We start from the raw sequence: 10,295 nt of genomic DNA on the forward strand, positions 1-10,295 counted from the left end.
ACCTATCAGATTGCTTTGCAATAAATTTGTGAGAATCTATATAGACTGGATGGCACGGTTCCAACTCACAAAGCCCTTGGTCCAGAAAGAGCTTTGCTGCACAGAATCATTACTCACATTCTGACTCGGCTCACACAATAGAGTAACCGTTTCTAATTTCCTTGTGCCTTTTGCTGTTATTACTTCATCTCCTATTTCCTTTGCATATATCATGGTTAGGCATATCTGGGAAGCACAAAAAAGGCTAACCTTTCCTATGGCATATTTCTTACCTGCATCTTTGAATACTTCAATGTTGATCTAACCAATGAAGATGTAGAGAACAAAGTTTCATCAATTAAAGGGGGAGGAGTTTCAGGTAAAGGCACCAAAGGAAAATGGTCCATGCCTTCTAACAGTGATCTTGAGAGCCACCCAGCTAAGCCGTCCAAGGTGGCAGAATCAATCAAGGAGGTCCTCACTGAGTTTTCCAACATGTCCGAAATAATGGTGCAATCTTACAAGATCGCTCGCAAACAAGCATTCAAAAATGAAAATGCTTGGATGAATTGCCAAGAAAGAGTGGGTTTGATGCTTCAGAAGTTTGAAGAAGAGATAGGGGATGCTGATAAGGATGGTGAATTTGGATCGGAGTACAACCTTTCTGATGATTAACTTATTTGAATTCTGGTTCTGTTTGGTTTATTTTGGTACTTTGTAGACTGTTTGGATACTCTAGACCTCTGTTATTTTGTTAAACTCTTGGATATTTTGGTTATGGTTACATTTTCATATGTTGGTATCATTTTTTGTAGGTTCCCCTTTGATGACAAAAGGGGGAGGAAAGCTAAAAAATTGAAAAGTTGAAAGAAACAGGGGATGAAATCTTTTGTGATTAATGATCATCCCTGTGCACAAAACTATGATCTGTTTTGGTTGCTATAGTTTGAACTTAGTTACTTTTGATAAATCCTTTATGTTCAGCTGAGTTGATGCCTCATGCTCTGTTTTGTTGAATATGTTCTGCTGTGTTGATGCCTAATGCTCTGTTTTGTTGAAATATTTATTGCATTTGGGATTTAGTTGTGACTTAATAATCCCTTTAAGCTTTGATATGCTGATATATTCCTCATGCTTTGATATAATTATGTTTGATTAAAAATGTTTTTCTTGCTATAAACCAATAATTATTTTGCTCTGATATGATGGCTGAAAAATGTTGTTCACTTAATCAAATGATTTGGCAGCAAATTTTTGGGAATTATCAAAAGTGTTTCTGTTTTAATTTTATGTACTCTGTACTCAAAACATTTTTTATTGTGATTAAGCATAATATCATTTATATGATAACAAGACAAGTTGTGTTTATCATACTACTTCTGCTCATAAATCAAGCCATTTAACATCTCAAATTCATATGTTGAATAACATAGTTGCTTTAGGATTGATAAAATTGTTACAGGTAGTGCTTCCCTTGGTAAAATGGCATATATTGAGGGAGAGCCATGTAACAATTGGAAAGGAGAAGGAATCCTAATCTTCAAAGGGAGTACTCTAATCTTTGATTTCTTTCCATTTCAATTTTTAATAATGTTTGTCATCAAGGGAGAGATTGATGAGTTTGAGAAAACTCTAATTTAATTTGATGATGAACAAACATTATTAATTTAATTAATTACAAAATTATCAATGTTAAATATACTTGTTGAATTGATAATTTTTTGTTACCTTGCAGGTTATGCATACTAGGCTTAAAAACAAAATTAAAACCCAAATTGTGTAAAGAAATTCAGCCTTGGAACAAATTGATTTAATTATTGTGGCTAAAGCAAGTTTTTGTTAGTTGGGCTAGTATATTATTGAAACAAGCCCATTTAAATCTTTGCTACTAAGACCAAAGCATGGTCCGAAATCAACATTGAAAGAAAGCAAAGTTCCATGCTTCCAACGGATCCCACTTTCAGTTTGTGATGGATTTCAAATTCAATTAACTTGAATTAATTTGCATTGGAAACATGAAAGAGAAAGAGAAAAATGATTTGATGGCTTTAATGATGCTACACGCTACCTAAAGCAAGAGGGAAGTAAAATTAATTCATTTTAATTCATTTATTCACATTCATTGAATGCTTTTCTTTCTATTCTCTCTTCTTTCTCATCTCTCTTCTTGCATTCGGTCACTTCACAGAGGAAGCATGGAAGCTAATGCAAGCTATCAGAAAAGGAAAGAAGCTAGGAGCAAGGCCATGGTAATGATGGCTTCAAAAAAAAGAAAATCTGAAGTGTGGAGTGGCTGAGATCTTTGCCAAAATGGGTAAAAAATGGTGAAGTAAGCTCAAGCTCTCCATACCCTAAAAATGGTGGAAATCCATTCAGTTAGAGGAAAAAGATCCTTGAGGGATGGCTTGTCTAAGCTTTTGATCAACCACCACAGAAGGAAGCTACTGTAGCTGCGTGGGGGAGAGGCAGAAGTTAGAGCTGAAGAAGCTGTCATCATCAAGAACTCATCAAGGGCTAGGAATCCTTCTTGGAGTGCAAGTCAAGATGGAAGGCCTGGATTGATGAAGCTTGGTGCAAAGGAAAGACACAGAGGTAATTGCATGTTGGGTTTTACATTCGGTTTCCTCTCCTCTTTCTCTGGCTGAACCGGTTTTGCATGAAGAAGAAGAAGTTGGCTCAGTTCAAGAGCTTCAACCTTGGAGGCTTCCCCTTCTATAAATAAGGGAGAACAGCCAGGGCTTGAGGCAAGGAGTGAGAGTGCAAGGTACAGAGTTTTCATAGCTACCTAAGCTAACAGAAGTTCTTCTCCTTCAATGTTCTTCATTTTGTAATTTTTTGTTTAGTTTTGTCTGTCTTGAGTCTCATAGAAAAAGGCAAACAGTGAGGTTTGTAAGAAAAAGCCATAGAGCAGAAAAAGGCAGAGTATACAAAATTAAAAGAAAAAGCTATAGATGTCCTAGAGGTCCTTTGTACATCTGTGTTGTGTTTCATGATTCTGTGGGAATCTCCTTGCAAGTTGGGTTAGCACTTAGCAGTTGAAAGCTTGGCTGTGACCAAGTCAAGTTCAGGATTGGGGTTTAGATTCTGAACTTGTCCCAGATAGGAAGGGTAGTTCCTAGGGAGAATTGGTGTATGTAATCATGAAGATTATAGTGAAATTCCATCATTGTTGTGATCGAGACTGGATGTAGGCTACATTGCACTTGGCAGCTGAATCAGGATATTTCGTGGTGTGATTCTCTCTCTTTCTTCTACTCTATTTCTGTTTCTGCTGCATAGGAGATAAAACTGAAAAATATCTCGTGCCAAGTTACGAGATAAAAGGAAAAAGTCTCGTGGCTGGGTACAAGACAAAAATCAAAAAGTCTCTAGAAGTTGTTTCAAAGACCAGCAAGTTTTAATAAGCGAAAAATGGGCTAAGATTCAACCCCCCTTCTCTTAGCCGCTGAAAACCATCAGAGATGAATGTTCTTCATGGAGGAGCACACCAGCATAACTGAGGTGGTTGAGTTCCTTTCATTCTATTTCCCCTTCCGTTCTTATTTTGTTGTCTTCTATTTTTTGTTGCTTTGATTGCCTGCATGATCTTTAGTACTTTCAGTTCTTAGATTTAGTTTCATTCTGTCATTTGCTTTTAATTAAAAAAATTATCTCATGTACCGCTCACTGAGCTTGAATCTAAAAAGAAAAAAAAAGAAGTGATGTATTGCATGAGAAATTGAGTTTATATTTAAGAGTAGTCTTATTTACTTAAATGTGGTGGTATTATTAGTGATTCTGAATGCATGATATGAACAGTGCATAGTTGAATTTGAATCAAAGGATGTTGGTGCATAAGGAATAGAAATTTAGAGAACTATTATGAATTATCTAAATTAACAAAAGCTTAATCCTTGAAGCAAAAGAAACAACAAAAGAAAAATAAAAGCAAGGTCCAAGGCTCTGAGCATCAATGACTAGAAAGGTCAGACATGATTAAAAGCTCAAAGATTTGTTTTCCTAGTCATATGATTGTGGTGTAATTGTGTCAAGTAATCCTTGAGACAGAGCACTAAGAGTCGAGATCAAGTGCATTTAATAGAGTATGCCAAAGGCTTTGAGCACCACTGTCTGGGAATAACTGAAAGAAAAATCAGAACCCAAAGAGAGTTCCCCAGTCAAGTGCTTGTGGTGTTTTGTGTCAAGTAAAGCTTGAGACAAAGCATTTAAAGTCATGGCTAGGCTCAAGGTGCAAAGCACCAAAGAAAAGAGAATGAAAGAAATTTTGCTGTGTTCAAGGATTAGATCAAAGTATAAAGGCCAGAGAATTCATAATATTATTCGGATTCTAATTCCGAATGACAATGACATTCCTCTGATTCAAAGGATAGTGAGATGCCAAAACTATTCAGGATTGCAGTGTATAAACCCCACTTTAAGAAGAGACATGAGCTTAATTGAACACTCACTTCTCATGCAAATTCACATCTTAAACCTGTATTAGTTTTGGTTGCTTGAGGACAAGCAACAATTCAAGTTTGGTGTTGTGATGCGTGAGCATCTTTCCTATCTTTTCCTAGTGAATTTGCATTTGAACTTTTTATCTTTAATTAAGATTTAAGTATTTTTGAGCCACTATGAATGCTACTTTGATTCGTGTACAATTTGGTTTATTTCAGGTAGCATTCGAATGGATTTGACAGGGTTTGTGTAGAAAAAAAGGAAGAAAGTGGATGATGCTGTCAACCTTGACCTCTTTGCACTCTAATGAGCATAACGTGAACTACAGAGGTCAAATTGATGTGGTTCTTGTGGCATTATAAAGCTAAATTTCAGAACTTTCCAACGATATATAATAGTATACACTTTTCTTCCAAACCACACGGCGTTGGTGGTGCCAAACTTGGGATTCTCCAAGTTTGGTGCCATGATCATTGCAAACTCGCCAAACACACTGCCTTGGTGGCGCCAAACTTGGGATTCTCCAAGTTTGGCACCAAGATAAAGAAAAAGTGGCATTGCATACGGTTGAAGTGGTGCCAAACTTGAAATTTTCCAAGTTTGGTGCCAACCTTAATGAACTTGGTGGTCCCCATTCGTCCCAGAGGAGCAGCTCGAGATGATTTATTTATTTCTGATTAAACTTTATTTTATTTTAAAATAGGAAAATATATTATTTAGTTTTAAAAATATATTTTACATTAATTAGGATTAGATATAAAAGGGAAAAGAATCAGCCCTTTGGGCTATATTCTTCTCTCTTCTCTCATACCACATTCCGCACTTTACAATTTTACAGAATCCTAGTTTTCTCTCTGAACCATGAGCAACTAAACCTCCACTGTTAAGGTTAGGAGCTCTGTCTATTGTATGGATTGATATTATTTTTCTATTTTAATTCATGTACTGATTTCTATTTCAAGAATTATTTTCGTTCTTTATCTTATGAATCTGGGTGGAACGTAAGTATGACCCTTGTTCTAATTGAGTTCTTGTATAACTTGGAAAAGCTTTTTACTTGAACAACAGCTTGAAAACAATTTCTCCTAAATTTCTAATTATCTGGACTTAATGGGATACGTGACATATAATCCTCTTATATTTGTATAATTAGGGTTTTTGTGGCATATAAACTAGAATTGAACTTCACCCTCTAATTGGAATTAAGTGACCAAGGAATTGGCGGTTGATGAAGGTTAGAGGAGACCAAGGTTGTCAAACTCACGAGTCTAAGTAAACTCGTGGAGCTGACCTAGACTCGACTCGAGAGTTAACTCATAGACTCGTACGAGTTCACCTGTTATGAAGTTAACTCAATTCTAACCCTTCAAAATTAATAATATCAATCTTAAAGCACATAATAAATTAAAATAGTAGCATATATTATAACAAATATTTTAAAATACACATTCAAATCATCTATAATTATTCTTATACAAATACAACATAGAACACACAAAATTTAAAATTCTAAATCTGTAATACTAAATCTTTAATTGAACATTGAACAATATCAAATAATCAAATTAACTCTAAAAAAATTAATTACTAATCAGCCATGAATGGATGAACCATCTGGCCATCTAACATAAACGATAAGTAATAGGCTAAAATTAGGAGCAATAAAATTTAAAAAGCAAAAAAAAAAAACTAAATCAAGAAGCAAAGGCTCAAAAAAAGGGCAAAAGGCATACAAAAAATAGAGGATACAGAAGAAAAGAAGAGACAAAGTCCCAGCAACAGCAGATCGAAGACAAAGATGCAGCAGGCAGCGGTGGTGAGGGTGCAGCAGCAGCACGAAACGACGGTGACAAAGAGTCATAGATTTTACGACGGTGACCAGAGCAGAGATAGGACTGTAGGAGAAGTAGCCAAACTCGTAAACGGTGATAGCACGATGGAGTTGCAGATAGTGGAGATGTGAAGAAATATAAAGCAGAGGGCAACATAAGTAAAATTCACAAAGACAATGGCGCAAATCAGAGCAGAGGTAGCAGACGCAGGCGAACAGCGGTAGCTCGACGGGGAACAGCGACTGCGGCAGAACATGGAGAAAGTGAGACTTGAGAGAAACGATGCAGATGAGTGAGTTTTCTTTCATTCTTTGGGAGTGTTATCGTAACCCTAATAAAAAAAAGTGTTTTTTGGTTTCAAAATGACGCTTTTTTAAGCAAAAATAAAGAAAAACACAAACTCGCTAACTCGGTCCTAAACTCACGAGTTTGTCCGAGTTTGACCGAGTCTAGCCGAGTTTACTCAGGATAGAGTCTATGTCCGAGTCAACTCGATTCCATATCTAAACTCGTAAACTCGTACGAGTTTACGAGTTAACTCGAGAGTTTGACAGTAATAGAGGAGACTAAAAAGGTCTAAGGAATTAGGGTTAGTTTAGTTACATATAGTTTGCCATGAATTGAATCTTGCATGATTAAAATAGTTAGTAAGAAAAGTCAATTCGGAAGATATATATTTCTGAAGCCTTAACTGTTTCTCCATATATACTTCACAACTTGTTTACTGCTTGCTTTTCTGATTCTCTGAATTATTGTTTGATGCATTTAAACTCTTAACACTCTTTTCTGCTTGTCTGACTAAGTAAATCACTCAATCATTGTTGCTTAGTCTATCAATCCTCGTGGGATCGACCTTCATTCACTTGAGGTACTACTTGGTACGATCCGGTGCACTTGCCGATTAGTTTGTGGGTTATAAATTCCGCACCAGTGCTCCTGTAAGTCAAAGGACTCTTACAGTGAGTGTGTTGGGCAGATATAAATTAACTAGCTCCGCCCTACAAATCAAAGGACTCTTGCAGTAGGTTGCTAGTGCCGCCCTACAAGTCAAAGGACTCTTGCGATAGGTATTGCCAATAGGAAAGCCTTACCTGGTCAAAGGACTCCGGGTAACGTCGGGAGCAGGTATGTAACCGACAAATGAGCTCATTACCTACACTAGGGCTAGACATACATCATACTTGGTTGTGCATTTCCTCGGTTATGATTGTTGTATGAATGTATGCTTTCTTTGTTTGTATCCTATTCTCTATGTCTGTGTTTTATTTTCTTGTATTCTTCTGTTTGTGTTCTACTTTTTGTTTTTTTTTTTCTCTATTTATCTGTATCTTCTATTATTGCTTCTCTATATTCTGCTATTTGTCTACTAAACAACACAGAATTAATGAATTTAACTAGTAACTCCGTCCCTACTAAGAACTCCCCAGTTCTTACCCCTTATCTCTCCCTTCCCCCTCCAGATGGAAGTAAGGGTATCCTTCCTAGTCCATTGATGATCGTTCTGCAAAAAGGTTCTGCTATGGATAGTCTTCTGAGTCTAGAATGAGATTCTTTTTCTGTTTATACGTATATACTGTGAGACCAACCAACATCTGCACCATGTTTGTATGCGAACTTTAACCTAAATCCTGTATATGAGACTCCTGTTATGTGGCTACTTGATGGAGTACCAGTGAGATGTCATATGGCAATGTATAATCGTGCAGAGAAGTAGTAGATGATGTTCCACCTTTTGATGACGTTCCACCTGACTTGAGTTTTGAAGACCTAGAACGTACTTTCTCTCGCTTTAGTAGTTTAGAGGAACTAAGTGAGTATAGAGTCTAGGCTAGCCTGGGTGCCAACTTAGGGACTTCTTGAATAGGTCAGAGGCCTGGGATGTTATATGTATATATGTATATAGTTATTACCTAGCTACTTGTAGGGGTGTCCTAACTAAGACCTAAGTTCCAATAAAGGCTTGATAACTAAATGTTGTCAACTGCTTGAAATGTATATGTGTATATAAGTGTGGTTGTTTATAACTGTTTTATCTGTTATTATTTGTAAGTTGACTACGAATGATTCTGTTTATTAATCCAAACATTTTTCAAAAAAAACAAGTACCTCACAAAATAACAACGTTTTTAACAACGAATCAGGCTCATATAGTAAATAATAGATAATAATTAAGAAGACAAAGTGGTAGCGCTCAATTTCCGGTATGATCTAGACATACTGAAAATTGGGTCGTTATAGAACTAGTCTTAGATATGGTTTCCTCATTTGCATCAATCCGGTATATATGTCGTATGGTTAAAATACCACCAATCTGTAACAACAGGCAATTGTCACAAAACTTGATTCCATAATATATACACAAATGGAAAATAGAGTTTTTACCAGTCAGTAGGTAATACTCGCCTCCACACAACCTCTAACATCTTGGGGTTTACAGTTTTCTTTTCTTCGACACATCTTAATAATTTTTTTCTCTCTAAGGGACTTTTTTGCCCTTCTTTTATAAAATTTGTGCCTGGTATCTTGTCTTTAAATTTCTCTAGTCTTGTGTCATATTTACCATTTTGTCTTTAGTACTTATATGTATTTTCAATTTTGCCCTTTTGTATATAACTTCTCTTTTTATCGTTTTTCTTTAGGCTTTTAGTGACGCTTTCTCCACTAATGTTATCACTTTATCATTTTACCCTCATATCCTGTTTACCCTTCATTAAGTTAATTAACCATTTTTCTATTTACTTTATGCCCAAAATTACTATTTTGCCCCTAAGTGTTCTAATTTTTTCGTTTAATATTATTTAGCATCAAAACTTTATCGAATTAATCCTAATATTTTTCTATGACCAAATTACTCCTAATGATTTTAATTAGTGCCAATTTTACCCTTAGGAGCCTAAAAGACTATTTTATCCTTTATTAATTTGTTTACTTGTTTTAGTTACCACTTTTACTCTCAATTTTTACTAAAACTTTTATTTAAACCCAAAATTTTATTTTAATTATAATTTTGACTAAAATAATATATTTACTTACTATTTTACCCCTAAATACACTAAGTTCAGAATTCTACTTATATTTTATTTATATTATATTTTTAACCCTCTTTTTACCCGAAATAACTATAAAACCCTTTTCACTTTTACACACTTGTTCCAAAGGATCAAAGCTAGTTTTCGAAATTTTTTTTAACCATCCAACATGTCACTTTTCATGTCTTTTATGGCTAAAATTTTCAGAGGTACAAGTTTTCATTTTTATCCACTTTTAGTGACTTTTAAAGCTTGAAACTTAAATTCCAAGTGCTCCAAATAATTTTAGCTGTTCCATATAATTTTCAAAGACAAATAAACTTCATATATCATCCAATAACAAGTCAAGAATAGAGAAGCATCAGTAAATTTTAGAAATTAAAAATCAAGTATAAAATCATCACAAAGCGGCTTATATGACTACCAAATCAAGCACAAATATAATTATTTTTAACCTTTACTTCTTATTTAATTCAGTTCCTAAGCCTCTTAAACACCAGAAAACACTCTAACAAAAGAAAGAACACAGTTGTAGGTGGTGTAATTTTCTTTGGTAAAAAAGTGATAAAATTTGACTACTTTGAATTTGAATTTGTGCAGCTCCTTAGGAGTGCTCCATATGAGCTTCAAGAGAGATTTTCTAGAAATAGAAGATAGTAAGAATTCACTATAATTACTACTGGAAAAATAGAAAAAAATGGAGAAAGAACAAGAGCTCACCTTGCTGAATTTTTGCAAGAATTAGTGAAAACGAGGAAGGAATTGTGTTTGAATGGCTTGGATTATTGAAGAACATATGAAGAACAATAGAAGAGCTGCTGGAATCAAGGCCGAAATGCAGAGAGAAGGTGCTGTATTTTTCTCTCTTTCTCTCTTAAGAATTCGGTCAAAAAGGTGGTAAAAATGCATAAGTGTTTGTAAAATTTGTTAGCAAGATATTTTTAAATAAAAATTCAAAGTGTTGGATGAATTTATGATGATACAAAAGGCTAAGAATTTCGTGGTCAAGGGCTAA

This window comes from Arachis ipaensis, chromosome B05 (assembly GCF_000816755.2).
Source record: "Arachis ipaensis cultivar K30076 chromosome B05, Araip1.1, whole genome shotgun sequence".
NCBI classification, from domain to species: Eukaryota; Viridiplantae; Streptophyta; class Magnoliopsida; order Fabales; family Fabaceae; genus Arachis; species Arachis ipaensis.